Source organism: Macrobrachium rosenbergii, chromosome 4 (genome assembly GCF_040412425.1).
Source record: "Macrobrachium rosenbergii isolate ZJJX-2024 chromosome 4, ASM4041242v1, whole genome shotgun sequence".
Classification (NCBI taxonomy): Eukaryota; Metazoa; Arthropoda; class Malacostraca; order Decapoda; family Palaemonidae; genus Macrobrachium; species Macrobrachium rosenbergii.
Genome location: NC_089744.1, coordinates 71,845,402 through 71,865,460, shown reverse-complemented (window position 1 = coordinate 71,865,460; position 20,059 = coordinate 71,845,402). Strand labels below are relative to the sequence as shown.

Genomic DNA, 20,059 nt, shown 5'->3' with positions numbered 1-20,059 from the left:
CACACACACACATATATATATATATATATATATATATATATATATATATATATATATATATATATATATATATATATATATATATATATATATATATATATATATATATATATATATAGTGCTGGTTGTGAAATTTTCATTTTCTTCTTGACCAACTAATCTTTACTGGCATTTGTGTTGGTTAATTAATAGCTTATATGTAATTCATTCGAGCGCAACTAACAAACAGCAGTATTTATTTAAGCTTCGGTCATTACTTTTTTTTTTTAAATAAATAGATGATTTACCTTTCCCCCTTCACTTTCACATTATCAGTATCAAATGTTCATAGAGATTCACATTCCCTCTATCAGTAGAAAACAAAAGATATGGAACGCAAAGAAAATCGGGATGCTTCAAAATCATTTGCAGGGCGGAGCGACAACAACCAAAATATCATTGGTAGATTACGTCAGACCCGAACAATTGTTACGGGTATTGTTTTCTTTGCATAATAACAGAGGATGAAACTGGAAATTAAGAGGCCTTCGTCTTATTAGAAATTGTGTCGGGTGTTGGAAAGTTTTTTTTTATATTAACAGATTTTAGTTTTCGGTAAGAAAAACTGAATATTCGTACGAAGCAAAATCCGTTTTCTTATCAGAAATTATGTCAAAATCAGGAAAGTATTTTCAAATTGGTATGTTGATCATCCGCCCTCCAATCATCAAACATATCAAATTGCAACCTTTCTTTATTATCGGGTTTTACTTTCTAAAATCCTAATCTGGCAGCGCGATAGGACAGGCCACCACTAGGCCATGGCTGAAAGCTTCCTGGCTCATACAGAAAACCACCGAAGAAACTTAGGCGCATTTTTTACTTGTTTATTTATTCCAACCTTTTCCTTCTCAGCCATAAATTTCGTGACATTTTGAAAACTGTAACTTTCATCATAGTATTTTGAACATAATTTTGTGATTAGGTAACTAAGAGAACTCGATCCTTGTTTAACATGTTATGTGCTAGAGAACTAAGAGTTTATTCATTATCTGAATAAGCATAAACGTCAGAAAAAATACCTCTACCGGATTCAAATAGTATATTACCAGTGACAAGGAGAAGAATTATCATGAGATTTTCTGTCACTATGAGTAATGATGATATTTTTAACGATAACGATTTGAATACATTACCGAGAATGTTTTCAGTATTAAATATGTAAAAGTACTGAGGGAAGAATATTTTGGGTATGCAAATTATTAGTTTCGTGATGAGAGTTAATGTTCTCCACCTGTATATTCAGTTAATCTGGAAACCACATGAATCCTGATAAGTAAGTAAATCGGGCTGCAGTGGTTTTTCTTATCAAGATTGATGGAATCATCTTACGTCTGCAAATCTGCTTTCATGTCACATTCATTAGGATTAGCCAAGCAATGTCGCATAATGTCCATGCATATACGGGTCAGATCAGATAAGCTGGACACGACGTTGAACGTGATTATGAGCTATGGAGGTAAATACATAAATCATGCTGCTCTGAAAAGTGTTTGATTTCGTCTTCCCTAGAATATGACTCCTCACACGGAATAGAAAATGATTTGCAAGGCCACGATAACAATCGTACTTAAGATTTAAGCTTCTTGTTGATGAAATTATGTAAATGTTGGAAGATAAATTGTAAGCATGCACAAAGCTTCAAGTGCATGTTGTTGTCGAATCATATTTCCCATTTCGTTTTCATCTCTCATCTTATATTTCGTTAGAATTAGGTTTCTAAAAACAAACTGCTTGTGATCTGACAAATATGGGTAATCGATTATTCCCTGTCAATACTCCGTATGCCATAATCTTCATGCTGAAGGTGAAACAAAGAAGCTTGTCTGGTGCAACACTAACCGACTTTTCAAGAAACACATCCTTCCATATCACGGGAATCACTGCGAACACGACCCCTTGGTAAACCGGGAAAGATAGCACGTGGATGAATAACTACCAGCTCAAATCTCCGTAAAAGCATGGGACAGATGGATAATAGATGGTTTATGTGATATCGAAAGCATAACGACTATACTTCTCCAGCTTAGTGTGGTTTATGAAATACATGTTTTATCATGGATGTTCTATTTTCAAATACTCAGCATTTTTTTTTTATCTTAAAGAGTATGTGACATGATATGGAGACACGACATTTCCAGAGGGACTTATAATATTTATGCCTAGACTAGAGTATACACAAGTTTTTATCAAGGCATTTTTAAAGAATCTGGGAAATGTTAACAATGAATAGGGTAATCTTTTTGAAGCAAAGGTATATCAAGAGGAAGGCATTCAGTATAATAGCGATTTAAGTATTGCCTTCTTTACATTATCAATCAAGAAATCACAAAGATTAGGTCTCTTACAAGCCTTGTTTTTTTTTATTTTATTAATGAAGTTTTATTTATTTATTTATTTTTTTCATTTAATGAAGTCTACCAGACAACCATGTTACAAACCACTGAACTGCATAGTTTGCGTACTGGGTCACGGAAAGATTCGGGGTATTATCATAAAAGAAAAGGCTCGGTTTCTTTATAATGCACAATATGTCCTCACATAAAGTTGTGATCAAATATATTACCGGATGTTTTTGCTATAATAATAAACAAATACCATACATTATGGATAAAAGACATTTTATGAGCGATTTAAAAACAACATCGGGAAACTTTCTTAATTATCTGGCCTTTTATATCAACATAAATTTTACTAGGAACTGATTATGACTTTTATAGTCCAGTTGTGAAATTCATAAAAACGCGTAAGGTTCTACCAATAAATCTTCATCAATAAAAGCAAAACAGAAAGTATTGGGATACAATTTACAAAAAGATATTTATCTAGTACCATCATCTCAGTAATGTAATGTCAATTTATTTCGATATTTGTTATCGATTAAATAAGAAGTAGAATTCCGACTGAATTCAGATGAATAATATTTCACTGAAAGTATTCAATATCAATTTTTGATAGCCCTATAACATTAATCAGAAGGAATTTTCGCATAAATAATAGAACACAAATTCACCCTTATAACAGAGTTATTGACAAATGAGGGCATAATTATAAGATCCATTGTGTGTTGTATACTTCAAACCAGATGATAATCCAATCAAGAGGCAAGTGCTACCGTCTCCCGGGACAAGACTTAGTATGAGTTAACCTTGCTTAGGGTCTAAACATTATTCATTCTAGAATTCCCTTTAAGTGATCAGGGAATCCTTGAGACCTGGAGCCTCTCTGAGAGGCCTAATGGTCATTCGCCTTTATCGAAATCCGCCACAGTCTCAAGTATGGACGAGGATATTAAAGACTTGAGCCACTGTCATTATTCTAAGAGGTGTGATCTGCTTGGGAATACGCCGTATTCCCTTGAGTTATACGCGAAGTACATTCTATTTGCATTATGGATTTCATGTTAATATTTGGATATGGGAATAAAATATATTAGGAATGTGCACCGGTAAGAAAGGGGAGTGTCTCCTCAGGTTATCATTCGATATTCAGTATATTATCATTCGATATTCAGTACATGTATACAAATATATACCCACACGCATATAGTATATATATATATATATATATATATATATATATATATATATATATATATATATATATATATATATATATATATATATATATATATATATATATATATATATATATATATATATATATATATATATATATATATATATATATATATATATATATATATATATATATATATATATATATATATATATATATATATATATATATATATATATATATATATATATATATATATATATATATATATAATCTGTCTTAAAATAGAACCAATAGATTACATCGCATGTGTTACGGAAGGTCTTCAGTTGACAATGGAAATATCTTTTCTGAATAATTACATTGAGGCCACTTCCAAACAGAAATCTGAAAATTACCAGCCAAGACACCGGCTATTGCACCCTTTTTACTTCAAACCTTGTTACAAGTAATAAAACTTTTATAGGTAGTGATTCACGTTATAAGAAAATAAAAAGTGATTCCATAAAAATGTTACGAAAAACGTTGGCTCAAAGAGAAGTGTAACCCATATGGTTTAATGCAGAATTTTGCATGAAATAACACCAGCAAATAAAGTCTTTGTCTCATATCTCATTAAATGGAAAAGGGTCCCTCGACAGTAAAAAGACAAAACTGTTTTATATTCGATAATTACGTTATTGATGAGGGATGCAATGAGCAGATTTTTCTTTTATATTCACCACGCAGTATTATTTCTCTCTCTCTCTCTCTCTCTCTCTCTCTCTCTCTCTCTCTCTCTCTCTCTCTCTCTCTCTCTCTGTTCTTTGATACTCTTCATTTTTGTTATACTATAATCAAAGTTTCAATCCCTTTCAATTTTTAGAGTGGAACCACAAACAGTCAGGGCCATTCTAAACAGATTAAAAATGATTAATGAAAATATTTATTGTACTAAGGACGATTTAATCCGCGCTTCTTTCTGGAATAGAAAGCGTCATGTTTCATAAGATATCCATCTTCAATAATATCTTACCGTTATCGATTTTATTTGTCATATTTCGAACTACAATAAGAAAGAACTAAGGAACGTGAGAAATTCTGCATATTACCTACTAGAATAACAGTCATTCTGAAAAACATATAGGTTGAGAAAGTCAAAGTAACGTCTGAAGCGTCGTCATTTGATGAAAATAACGGCAATTATCTCAGGGCGTGTGAAGTCACGGAATTAATTTCATTTCAATATGTATTCTTATTTCGGATCCGTACAAAATTGTTATAACTTGGAAGTCAGAGATGCTTCCGATTAAAAGTAAAAGAACTGTTTGAGTATTATCATATTATTATTATTATACTATTATTACCATAGACACACACACTATATTATATATATATATATATATATATATATATATATATATATATATATATATATATATATATATATATATATATATATATATATATATAATATTTTCCTTAATTAAGCAATATATATAATCACAGATGCTGACGATTATTAGTCACTAAAGATAATAACCAAACTCACCTCTTTAGGCACACTTTTATGCCTTTTCTACTAGAGAGCAGCGGTTTCAAGGCGAGAAAAATGTTCTTTATAGGCTGATTTTTCTTAGTTAAATCTTGAATTCTATATAAATATTAACATTATTTCTAAAAAAACGGAGCAAATCCATTTGATTAAAGCAAAGCAAAGAACGCGTTCTGAATTCATTCTCTTTACTTCTTCATAAGTAATGATATTAATTCTTACTGACGGTATTAATCCAGTTAATGACAGTAGCCAAAACCGAGAAGCATTATTACTGGTGGCCCGATTAGGGAGCTTAATGTCAATGCACCTACCCAGCCACACATCACATTTAAACCTGATTTTCGAACAAATCTGCAGCCATACACTCTGAATGTATTGTAGGAGGGAATTCCGAGGATACGACATTCCATTATGGTGATTTAATGCACATCTTTAAATCAAGTTCGTTGTACTACATCGTCCTGCCATTCAGCTTGGGAATTATGTTTGGCAGCTTCCCCCACCGCCCCTGTCAGGATGACGTATGGTAATGTGCTTTCCCTCGACTGCTAGCCTTGAGATACATAACTGTGACTTATTGCTCTGGGAAGTTTTGATTGGGCTTCCTCGACTTGTGCTCGTTTGGGTCTTAGAATGATAGTCTACGCATGCTGTTATGTCGTGCTGCTGGAGACTGAGGTGGAAGCTTGAGGTGATAAAACACTTTGTCTTAAAAATATGAATTATTGTGGGTAATCTACATCATGTTGACAATGATTAAGACTTTAAACTTTTATTTTATTTTAAGAGCATTCACTTGAAAGGCAATAGCAAAATGTTAGCCAACTTAGCTATGTACGGTATGTATATACGTATGTATATGTGTATGTATGTATGTATATGTGTGTGTGTATGTTTTCAGTTTTCAAATAAACTGATAGTTTCTAATGCATTAGCTTCCTGTTTGCATTATTTCCCATGCTTCAAATCCTTTGAAATATTTTGCGACGTGATTAAAATTCTTAAAGTTCCGATAAATCAGTTGCAGTAATCTAATTTAATGAGATTTTTTTCTCCCCAATATACCGTTTAACAAATTAATTAACGGATTACTCAGTATTCGATTTTTTTTATTTACGTTGGTACTATACTCGATCATGTTTTCTTCATTACCGTGTATACTTTTAATGTTTATAATTTAGGGACATTTACATCCACATAAGAACTTTCCTGATATCTAGGTTTCATAAGACATTGTTGGTACTGGGCAAATTTGTCGAGGATACCAAGGCCTTTGGTGACTGAAAAATATAATTTGGTAAATGGAGCTCTAACTACATTACTGAATAACCTACCAGGAAACGACATTTTATTTCGCATTCAATACTGAAGGGTCTTGATCAAGTAAAAAACATATATACTGTAAATAGATACGGTCATAGTACACATAATTAGTGTTGTTTAAAGGCTTACTGGGCTGGGTGCCTCTCTCTCTCTCTCTCTCTCTCTCTCTCTCTCTCTCTCTCTCTCTCTCTCTCTCTCTCTCTCCAGTACGCCGTAACATAGCAGACACCAATATTAAATTATTTTGAATTCACTCTATAATCAATCACTCTTACGCTTTATGAACGTTTTCCTGAGTGGAAGATCTTGCATAGCATTTACAGGAAGGTTATAAGTTTCTAATATAATTTTTAATATATTGTCTTTGAAGTTCTGGTCCATTTTCTTGAGATTCTCATGAAATTTCTTAAAATTCCTATAGCCCGTAGGCCTACAGATTTTCACCATCTTTGGTCCTACCACTATGAGACTGTCTTCCCTGTTGGCTGGCCGTGTAATTTTGTTGGTTAGTACTCCAAACAAAAGTTTTCGGTAATCATCTATATCGTAATCATCTTTTCGTTGACATAAACCTTCTCTTTGTATTCTGTTTGTCTCAATACGTTACTTGTTTTTTTAAACAATTCAACGGATTTTCTCCAATTAACGGTCAGGATTTAATTATGGAAGAATTCGATCAATAAGGAAAAACATGTATTCAAACTAAGGTATAACTGTACAAAAATTGGAACTGAAACCAAATGGCATTACGCATTGCTAAGACGCTCCGTGCTTCGTTATTAAGTATACCAACCTTTTACCTAATTAACTGTATATCTATCTTTTGTGTATTCATCCAAACCAATCTGCTTTTGTAGTAAGAATATTTCAATTTTCCCCAGACAGGGAAGATGAATCACATCAGATGAAAGACCTTTCTATTATTAGCAAATGATTAGCAATTCCATTTCAAGCACTGGCAGAGTAAACACTGCAGCTTTTGTAAGTTCAGTGAGATCTACTTAACAATTCAGATAACATATATTGAATACCTCTCTCCCAACGCTTTATGTAGACTCTGAATTAATATTTCCCTTTGACTTTCTTGATTGCCTACGACTTATTCGATTTTCCATAATATATGCAAGCCAGACAGACAGACAAACGAAAAGAATTGTGTAATGAAAGATAGATGTTATTCAATCTCTTTAACTGAAAACATTTCTTTCCTCCTCATCCTTTTATTTGATGTGAATATGGAGTGAATGTATATTTTCCTGGTTCCAGGAACGATGTTCATTTGCTAGAACGGTTTTGTTATTTAATAGTGAATTTCAAGATGTTTTAAAAGTAAGAAAGGGGAACAACAAAGAGAAATATAGCACCATGACAGAAAAGTTATGTAAATTAAAATTTAACCAGTTTTGTTAAAGGGTGTGACAGGCATATGAAATACGCACAATAATATGTATTTCCCATCAGTAAGAGTGACGTAATTTCCTGAATGGGGATTTTCAGAAAATACCGCCATCAGCCGTCAAAGTCTAACGAAAATCTTCGTAAAAGCAAATAAGTCATAACATACTTCTCTCTCATAATTTCAAGCCTAAAATTTTTATATATAAAGTTGATTCAGTGTAAATAAAAGTATCTTGAAGAATATGTTAACTTTAAAAACCTCATTCTTTTTATGTTAAAATCTTCGAACAAAAAGAATTGTTGCTGCAATAAATATAATTGAGTGTCACAAATGCATTTCAGTACTTACATCTTTTGTGTTTGCGTACATCTGCGGACACGTGCGCATTATAGAAAGAGTGAGAATGAAAACAGGAGCGTATATATTTTTTAGCTCACTATACATGATTTCCCATAAATGAATATTAAAAATATATCATAAGTATAAGTAACAGTACATTTTGACATTTTTTTTACTATAACTTTCAGAAATACTATTACCAGCAAAGTATGAAATGCTCTATGTAACCTGATATTTTTTTACAAAGTATGAAATCCTTCTGTATTAATATACCTAGGCATTTTATACAATATATTGGTGTTTTATACAATATATGAATGAACTTAGGCAATTTAAATCTGATAAAAAATTATTTTTGATCTAAAATCTAATTATGGTTACGTTAAGGTGGGCTTAAGTTAGGTAAACTTAGATTCAAAATAAGGCACTGAAATTATTTTATCGTGTTTCACATTTTACCAGAAGAGAAATCGGTATTCTATGGCATACATAGTAATTGTGATAACTGCTTGATGTTAAATAGCTCGCCGCTATATTTTTGCTATTCTTTAGAATCCCCGGGGATTCTCCAATACCTCAGTTTCACGCAAACAAATCTAAACACTAAACACTAACCTACACAAGCGTCCTTTTCCTCATGGAAGCTAGTGTTGGGGCAGACAGAACAAGCAATTTGCAATCTTACCTGTACCCGAACTCTCCTCACGGAAGGAAAAACTCGTCATATGCGCCAAGAGCCAGTGGTGAGCATTGTTCCTCTTCAACAGCTCCGTACTGATGGAGCACCTGGAGCTGCGTGGATGAGAGGTAATCACGCATCCGGAAGGCGGACGAAAGGAAGCCTTCATGAAACTGAAACCTGCAAAAAACAGAACAAGATTAAAAATGAAAATAGAAAATCAGAAGCTATAAAAAATAAATAAAAATAAGGCAGGTTGGAAACAGAGGTGTCTCCAATCCCACTGCTTCTGTCAGTGGATATGTAAATGTGAGCATTTTGAAAAATTTATCCAACACTTCCTGTAACTTATCGTAGAATTAGGACACTATCACCATAGTGATTTAATCAGATATATATTTCTTTTTCACTCTTACACGTACCCTAAGACAATTTCTTTTAACTAACAGACCACCCTAGTATTCAGCGAAATTGAAAATTTTCAGTAAAAAGGTTGGAAAGAAAAATCATGACCAGGTACTAGAGGATGAAATCAAAATAAGCATTTTTCTTTCCATTAATTAGCGTCCTACTGTGTAAATTAAATTATTTAGGTGCCAATCGAGTTGAACCAATTAGCTCTAATTGGTAGATATAAAACACTGAATCGTAACAAGAATTATGTCGAGGTGTATATATATATATATATATATATATATATATATATATATATATATATATATATATATATATATATATATATATATATATATATATATATATATATATATATATATATATATATATATATATATATATATATATATATATATATATATATATATATATATATATATATATATTATATATATATATATATATATTGCAAAAAACCAAAAAGTGATATGTGTGTACTATGCACTGGTATATTAAAGAGCGAAAAATTATCACATAAGGCATTATAACTGTTGCCAAACACTGATACACCAGTCAAGGAGATCTTATAAAAATAACGATGGCAGGGAACATGGAAACGGCTTTGAAGACAGCATATCAAGAAAATATATATACAGTCATTTTCATTTTCAGAGAAAGGCCACGGGCCCAAATTAGCTCTCGTTTAGCCTATCTTGCTAAAAAAATTGAGGACTACTAAACCACACATGTGTATACTAATGCACAGAACAATTGTGTATGCATGTATATATATATATTATATATATATATATATATATATATATATATATATATATATATATATATATATATATATATATCTATATATATATATATATATATATATATATATATATATATATATATATATATATATATATATATATATATATATATATATTTGTTCCCATTCTTTGTCAGTTGTGCTTAGTAAAATATAACTTCCGTCTTGCTTTTTTGCGTCCAATTTACGAATATATATTATAGATACAACGTTTTTTAAAGAGTAATTGAAAAATTGAAAAAGGGAAAATGTGAATCAGTAAAAAAAATAATTGAGCTTATTAGCTTCAACTGCTGTCATATTATAAGGTTTTGGAATCCGTTTTAATTTTTATTTTTTCAATGTCAGCAATATAATACATGCTTATCCAGAATTACTTTTAAACTTGGCTGTTTCAGCTTCATCACCATAATGCTTAACAGCTGTTAAATTTATTCATTCACAAAACTAGTGAACAAAAACAGGCTTAGCAACAACCGATTCTGGGATAAAATTTTCTGTAAATGTCTTTTTCTCTCTCTTTTTTTTTTTAGTGTGGGTTAAAACTGCGGCCACGTCTCCATCAGGCGGTGATTCCTCTGTGTCTGCGTCGATATGGATCTTTGTGACGAGTCGTAAAGTTTTAGGATGTCCTCATCCCCTCGTATAAAGATCATCTGTGCAAAGAATTCCTTTAAGTAGTCTGAGATCACCAGCGTCAGCAGTACTGCGACATTTCACCTCAGTCATTCATTTTTTAAATAATTTTTCTTCAGAAGGACTGTCAGAGGTATACAAAGTTTTGTCAAAGTAGTTGCTATCAAAATTACAATAACGAAAAAAACATGATTTTTTACTGACTGCTGATTAAAGTTTGTACGCGAAAAAACACGTCACATGAACTTTCTACGTAAGTAACCACAAGTTACTGCCTCATTTAAAAGTTTCCTTAAAATCTAAATTCTAAATATTGAAAACTCCGTTGATAAAGCAGATGAACATTTTTTCTATATCATTTAGTCCGCATTATTGGCACTCTGCTGTCCCAGCCTGTTTTACGACCACGGCAATTTCACCATAAGTCTTCATATCGTCGGAGCATTCAACTTTTTGATAGCATTGAACATTTCAAAGAAAATATATTTATCTTTAAAGCTGTATTTTAGCTAAAAAAATTTGTGTGGCAAAGTATGGTCAATTTTTTCAATTGGCTATTTACTTATGTCATTTTTTTTACACACTGCATCATATTACAGCTTGTCAGCCTGAAAATGGCTTCAGAGGCAGTATGTTAGTACGAAAACTTACTTGCACAGATCATCAGAGATATAATTAACTGCAAATTAGTCAACATGAAATGGGTGCATCACGCCTTAAATAGTACAATTATTATTATTGTTTTTATTTAGGAAATAGTATTACAGGAAATGCAATAATAATATATAATGATGTATGGGATATCTAGAAACGTACAAATAGAATTCTGTGTCTAGAATCTCAGTCGTTTTGTTGATGGATATCATGGCATAAAATCCATCTGTCTCATACGGCCAATAATACACACAACTCTGAACCCATTACGAGTTATTAGGCCATTCATTCTCCTCTCTCTCTCTCTCTCTCTCTCTCTCTCTCTCTCTCAACACACACACATCATTACGAGTTATTAGGCCATTCATTCTCTCTCACTATATATATATATATATATATATATATATATATATATATATATATATATATATATATATATATATATATATATATATATATATATATATATATATATATATATTAATAATTATAACTACTCAGAGTAACTTTTTATTTCATTCTTTCTCTTTGTGTTAGTGTTATTTATGTTCCAATAGTTCCATTTCAACAACAACGATCCTTGGGGAAGGGAGATCTAATTCTAACCAGAGAGAGAGAGAGAGAGAGAGAGAGAGAGAGAGAGAGAGAGAGAGAGAGAGAGAGAGAGAGATAACCATTAATGAGTTAATTATGACGTAAAAACGTTAACTTCATTGAATGAAGTAGGGGATATGATTAACCGGAAAACATGCTAGGAAGTTTTTGCATCGTCACTATTAAAGTATTTAAATTTTAGTTGTATTGGTTTTTAATTTTTCAGTACGTATTACAAAGTAACGTTTTATTCATTAAACGATTAATTCTTTTTGTGTATTCTATATTTTCCCCTCATTTAACTTTTGCTTGATGTTATTGGCAGCTGACAGAAAATATTTTAGTATTCTGTACAAGTTTTGAAGTAATCGAATTTTCCTTACCATCCCCCATGAAAAAGGAATTGCTTAGTTTTATCCCACATTATTTATGGTAAATTTATATGTACTACGGCAACATACAAGTAAATGTATCTACAGCTGTTTTATAACCGTTCACACCTGCTGAGAATAAAATTTAGTGGTCGCTATCTTTTCGTTAAAAATACCAAATGGCATTCGTAATTACCAATGTTATATTTCTAATGTTTCCTGAGAGGAAACTTACCGTATCTATCGAGGTCTGATTATGGTGATAAGACACTGCAACCATTAATAGCAGATGCATATATAAAAATGTTTATCCCTAGCATCACCATTTTAATGAACATTATGATTTTTCTTTCAAGTGTAATGTTCTGTAACTTAGGTCACATTACATGAACAAGCCTTTCAGCATTTATCGTTAATTTTCTCTTTCACAGTTCAATATTTTCTTCGAGAAAAGTGAAATATTTCTTATAAAATTCATAATTCACTGCAGAGCAAAGTACACTAGCGAATGTTTTGTCGACTATGTTTTGAAAGGTATATTATGATCAGAATTTTATGTATTGAAACCAAGATGAACAATATCTATGACATAAGTACATATCCTTGAATCTTAGTTCAAATTAACCCTTCTCTTATCAAAGAAATGTCTGCACCAACAAATAGGAAATTTTAACGAAATTTCCTCGCAAAAGAGAAGAAAAGAAAATTATGTTAGATCAGGAACCCGAGTAATTTGACCATCTGTGAATAGACTGCGCAATTTGGTGACTTTCACGCTCCGTGCTGTTTAGCCGGAGGATGTCATAAACTCTAGGACCCCTGCCAACATTACTCAAGAGTCCTTAGTCATCTCTCCAATACAATAAATTAGACTAAGAAAACTTACGGTGCTTTAATACAAAGATATTTTTGTGTATATTTAATTATTTCAACTAATGAAAAGTATTTCATCTTTTCATCGAGGAATGATTTCTTTTATTTTTTTTAAACTTATCTTAATGCTTTTTTATAAATTGTGGCAACGTATTGATGAATAATTTCTATTCAAGATTACCTATCACATTTTCTAACCTTTGAAAAATTCATTCTTTTAAGAATATTTCACAATTTTTTACGCCTCTTAGGATACAGTTTTTGCAAAATATCCATTGCTGAACAAGGCAGGCTGCACAAAGCAGCTACATCGCAATATCTTAGATAAGCTGAAAAGATTTGGGAAGCCTATTGCCATGTAGCCTATTCTGACTCATTCTCATTTTGTTCATTTCAGCTGTTTACAAAACATTCAAATTTTATAGCTGGAAATAAGTTTAAAATTGTTTTCACACATAGGAACAAGTATTGTAATTTCCACACACCAGAGGCAATAATTAACAGCATTGTATTTTAGTCCACAGTAATTCCGCAGTCAATGAAATTACAGTAATTAATATTTAAAGTTCGCAATGATTTCAGCAATATTGCCTATTTTGAAATTTAGTTATGAATATAAACTAAGGGAAAGCTAGCGTAAATGTACAAGAAAGTTGGAACTAAGACGACTTCAAGAGAGTCTCAACATGCTAAATAAATATACATTAAAACAAGACAGTTCATAAAAGCACCTGCTAGACTAAAAGGTTGAAGACTGAATGACTAAAAGAGAAAAGGAAGCAGCAAAAGAAAACTGGCTCAAGCCAGATACAACTGAACAGAGGTGGTGTGTGTGAGTTCAACTTAGGAACTAGCTGTTTTATGAATAACGATTCCAAAATTAGCAGTTCGTGTGGATGACTTGTTTGGCTTAAAACAGAGAAGTCAGAATAATCAATACTTGTATTACATATATTTGAATGATTTCTGATATTAGAAAATTCTGGATTGGACAATCTGCAACCAGTACAGTGACTAACACCTTTATGTGAATCTGCTCTGACCCTCAGCAATCGTTTAGTCGATCCCACGTAAGTCCCCAAATTACATCTGGGGCAAGTATATTTATATACGACTGACGATTGCATTATTGGGCAGATTCTATCCTTAAATTTAAAGGGACCCTATTGCAAGTGGATTTTTTGGTATTAAAATGACTTGCAACATGTTAAAATGTTTTTCTATTGCAGACTTCAGATTACTTCTAAATTTATCGTCTAGGACGTATGGGATAGCTGCATAGAGTTTCTTCCGTGGTACTGTACTTATAACAGCCGAGTGAGATAGTTTCTTATTTAAGAAATTCTTGCAGTGTTTAAAGAAAACATGAGATGGAAACCAATTATCAGTAAAATATTTGTGCAAGAAAATTATTTCTTTATGATAAGAGTCCCAAGAAGAGGTTAGAGTATAAGCCCGGTGGAGGAGAGTAAAAATTGAATTTAGTTTAAAATAATAAAAACAAGCACTATAAAAGTTTGAACCCAGACCAGTAAAAGTCTTTTTTCTAAAAACGGAAGTGTTAAAACTGTCATTATGTCGGAACACCAAAACATCCAAGAATGGTAATTGATTATTGTCTCTCTTTCTAATGTAAACTTAATATTCGGATGTACTTCGTTAATGTACGAGAGGAACTGATCAGCATGAAAAGCTGATTTGAAAAGAACGAAGGTGTCATCGACAAACCGTTTATATACAAGAGGATAAAAGCTAATGGGGGCAATTTTCCAACGGCTCATGCGCTCCTCCAGGGAGCACACATGAAAATGTTGAAAACGTGGGGCCTAGAGGTGATCCCATTGCCATCCCATCTACCTGTTTATACAAACAACCATTAAAAATAAAGCAGTGTACAGCACTGCTAACTCCAACAATTTCTTAAAAAGACAACGATCATAATTAAAATAAGTGTCATTGGGTTCGATAAAATTTTATCCAAAATAAGTTCTCAATTGTTTCCTCCACTGGGACATTTGTAAATAATGACTCAACATCATAACTAGTCATATATAAATCAGAGTCTTGCATAAAATATATGATTTGAACTCCCTCGGAGTTTTTTAAGCTGGTTGAAGTCAATTGTTCTAATAGTGGTACTAAATATTTGGCTAATTTATAGTTAGGAGCGTGGATTGATGACAATATTGGTCTCATTGGAATTCCGTCTTTGTGTATTTTAGGCAGACCATATAAAATTCCAAACGACGTACCTGAGCAATGCAACTCTTCACAAGTATCTTTATTGATGATATTTTTGGTATTAAGTTCTTTTAAAACCTGTTGATTTTATCTTCAACTTTAAATATATGTTTGCAATCAGGGTTACCGATTTTTGAAACTTGCTTCCATCACTGAGAATAGACTCCATTTTACTGATATAATCATCTCTATTTAAGATAACAGTACCTCTACCCTTATCAGGTTTAGTAATTACCAAATTTTCGTTTTTTGCCAAGTTCTTCAGAATATTCAAGTCCGTTCTCTTAAAAAAAGGTGTCCAACTGGTAGTCAGTTTTCTAAAAGCTTGTTGAGAAATATCCGATAATTGCGTTTGTAATTTGCTGATATCAATATTGAAAGGTTGATTTTTTAACCTATGGAATAGTGATTCTAAAGGTAAAAAAAAACTGGTATAATTAGGTTTGTAACAAGGCATGCAGAAGTCCAATCCCAGAGATAATAAGAATTCTTCTCGTTTTGACAATACATAAGAGGACATATTAAAATTTGAACTCACACTATGGTTAAAATGAGGAAGAAGAGAAACACCTTTTGCAATTTTATACTATGACAACGTTGAATGCTAGTGATATGGTTAGAAATGTTTTTGTTAAAAGAATTTGAAAAATAATAAAATCGATAAAGACAAGGTGCTGCGAACATGTTGATACAAATTTTGTACAATTGACAAATGTTTAGTTACATAAAAGTTTTTTGTATTAATTTCCATGTTTAATAATTTGTTAGTGGCATCAACATAGAATTCAGTACGGTACAAGAGGCACGATACAATTTAAATTTGATAAAATTTGGAACAATTTTGTTGAGCTGACAATAATGTAAAAAATCCAGGTCTAATTTGGCTTTCTCGAGTTTCTTTGTAGTTGTCTCCAGGGATCTGCAGTAGGACAGAACATCTGCGCCATAGCGTCTCGAATTAATTGATGAAAGTGTGGATCCTCTGGAGCGGACCGAATCAGGAACAGAAGAACTCTTAGAACCAGTGACTGAACTCCATTTTGGGCCGTTTAATGAATTTAAATTGTATCGTGCCTCTTTGTACCGTACTGAATTCTATGCTGATGCCACTAACAAATTATTAAACATGGAAATTAATACAAAAACTTTTATGTAACTAAACATTTGTCAATTGTACAAAATTTGTATCAACATGTTCGTCAGCACCTTGTCTTTTATCGATTTTATTATTTTCAAATTCTTTTTAACAAAAACATTTCTAACCATATCACAAGCATTCAACGTTGTCATAGTATAAAAATTGCAAAGAGTGTTCTCCTTCCTCATTTTAACCATAGTGTGAGTTCAATTTTTTAATATGTCCTCTTATGTATTGTCAAAACGAGAAGAATTCTTATTATCTCTGGGATTGGACTTCTGCATGCCTTGTTACAAACCTAATTATACCAGTTTTTTTACCTTTAGAATCACTATTCCATAGGTTAAAAATCAACCTTCAATATTGATATCAGCAAATTACAAACGCAATTATCGGATATTTCTCAACAAGCTTTTAGAAAACTGACTACCAGTTGGACACCTTTTTAAGAGAACGGACTTGAATATTCTGAAGAACTTGGCAAAAAAACGAAAATTTGGTAATTACTAAACCTGATAAGGGTAGAGGTACTGTTATCTTAAATAGAGATGATTATATCAGTAAAATGGAGTCTATTCTCAGTGATGGAAGCAAGTTTCAAAAATCGGTAACCCTGATTGCAAACATATATTTAAAGTTGAAGATAAAATCAACAGGTTTTTAAAAAGAACTTAATACCAAAAAATATCATCAATAAAGATACTTATGAAGAGTTGCATTGCTCAGGTACGTCGTTTTGAATTTTATATGGTCTGCCTAAAATACACAAAGGGAATTCCAATGAGACCAATATTGTCATCAATCCACGCTCCTAACTATAAATTAGCCAAATATTTAGTACCACTATTAGAACAATTTGACTTCTAACCAGCACACTTTAAAAACTCCTGAGGAGTTCAAATCATGGTATTTTATGCCAAGACTCTGATTATATATGACTAGTTATGATGTTGAGTCATTATTTACAAATGTCCCAGTGGAGAAACAATTGAAGTTATTTTTGGATAAAATTTTATCGAACCCAATGACACTTATTTTAATTGTGATCGTTGTCTCTTTAAGAAATTGTTGGAGTTAGCAGTGCTGGACACTGCTTTTATTTTTAATGGTTGTTTGTATAAACGGGTAGATGGGATGGCAATGGGATCACCTCTAGGCCCCATGCGTTTTCCAACATTTTCATGTGCTCCTGGAGGAGCGCATGTTGAAAATTTCCCCTTAGCTTTTATCCTCTTGTATATAAACGGTTTGTCAATGACACCTTGTTCTTTTTCAAATCAGCTTTTCATGCTGATCAGTTCCTCTCGTACATTAACGAAGTACATCCGAATATTAAGTTTACATTAGAAAGAGAGGACAATAATCAATTACCATTTTTGGATGTTTTGGTGTTCCGACATAATGACAGTTTTAACACTTCCGTTTTTAAAAAAAGACTTTACTGGTCTGGGTTCAGTTTTTATAGTGCTTGTTTTTATTATTTTAAACTAAATTCAATTTTTACTCTCCTCCACCGGGCTTATACTCTAACCTCTTCTTGGGACTCTTATCATAAAGAAATAAATTTTTACAAATATTTTACTGATGGTGGTTTCATCTCATGTTTTCTTTAAACACTGCAAAAGAATTTCTTAAATAAGAAACTATCTCACTCGGCTGTTATAAGTACAGTACCACGGAAGAAACTCTATGCAGCTATCCCATACGTCCTAGACGATAAATTTAGAAGTAATCAAAGTCTGCAATAGAAAAAACATTTTAACATGTTGCAAGTCATTTTAATACCAAAAAATCCACTTACAATAGGGTCCCTTTTAAATTTCAGGATAGAATCTGCCCAATAATGCAATCGTCAGTCTGTATATAAATATACTTGCCCCAGATGTAATTTGAGGGACTTAAGGGATCGACTAAACGATTGCTGAGGTCAGAGCAGATTCACATAAAGCACATGGAGTCACCGTACTGGTTGCAGATTGTCCAATCCAGAATTTTCTAATATCAGAAATCATTCAAATATATGTAATACAAGTATTGATTATTCTGACTTGTTCTGTTTTGGGCCAAAAAGTCATCCACACGAACTGCTAATTTTGGAATCGTTATTCATAAAACAGCTAGTTCCTAAGTTGAACTCACACCACCTCTGTTCAGTTGTATCTAAAATTTGAAGCCAGTTTTGTTTGACAATAATTTTCCTTTCTCTTTTAGTCATTCAGTCTTCAACCTTTTAGTCTAGCAGGTGCTTTTATGAACTGTCTTGTTTTAATGTATAATTATATAGCATGTTGAGACTCTCTTGAAGTCGTTAGTTTTATTCCATGTATTTTAATTTGTAAATTTTCTTTTTAGCCTTGATGATGTAACAAAGTGTTACGAAACGCGTCGGCAAATAAATACCACTTACAGATGACCGACTATCTCCTTGTCACCTTGTCCTGAGATATATATATATATATATATATATATATATATATATATATATATATATATATATATATATATATATATATATATATATTATATATTATATGTATATATATATATATATATATATATATATATATATATATATATATTATATATATATATATATATATATATATATATATATATTTCACTCTCCACTTTGAGGGCATACAGATTGATAAAGCTTTTTGACTCTGAATTTAATTATCAGAATGTTTTTAGAGTGTTCTTCACTTTCGTCTGCTGTAAGTTTCTGAACGAAAGTAATCGTTGGCTACTGATGCAGCTATGTGTATGTAATATGTACCTACATCAGAAACACCAGACTGTATACACGCAACTCAGTAATTCATTGACAGTAAGATCATATCCATGGTAATACTCGTTCCTCCTCGAAAAATGACCACACTGAATATACACTTTTGATGAAATGCGATATGAAAATAGGACAACACCTGGCTTTAAACGAATATACAATTTGAAGGATCGTGTCAAAGCTCTGTTACTTTAATAGAGAATGAAATAACCAAAGATCCCAGCAGCTTATTTGTTGAAATGCAATTGCTATAACCATAGGTCATGTATACCTGGTAATAGCCCATTGCATTATTTTGCCAGGTCAATTTGTTGGGCTAACTGCCTTACACTCTCCGCCAAACACAGATGTTTTAGCTTTAAAACAATTACTTTTCCCATCCTTTGAGATTGTGAAATTTTATAATGCAGTATCTGAAAGTCAAACTGAACAAAAACACATTTCATTTTTGCAAAAATGAAGAACAAAATAATTTGAAAGATAAAAATTTTATATTTCAAAAGCATATCTCCCTTTTCTCACCAGAGGGAGCTATTTCTATGGTTTCAAGATTTTAAATCTCTAATATCAAGAAAATACAAGATGACAAAAGTTTTGATGATTTACGAAAAAAGGACACTAATACATTTTCCTTTAATGCCATGAGTCTGAAATGCCTACAATCACGTCATTAGAAGCAAGACGACACCAATCGAAATATTCTACGAGAAAGA

At 31.8% G+C, this 20,059-nt stretch overlaps 1 long non-coding RNA gene across 1 annotated transcript in view; it reads right to left on the bottom strand.

Moving 5' to 3' along the window:
• Positions 1-8,645: 8,645 nt before the first annotated feature.
• LOC136838369 (uncharacterized) overlaps positions 8,646-20,059 on the bottom strand; it is a 64,295-nt gene continuing 52,881 nt past the window's right edge. Inside the window, exon 4 of the long non-coding RNA XR_010852958.1 lies at positions 8,646-9,015. This is a non-coding gene — a long non-coding RNA (uncharacterized lncRNA). The remainder of the gene's footprint in view (positions 9,016-20,059) is intronic.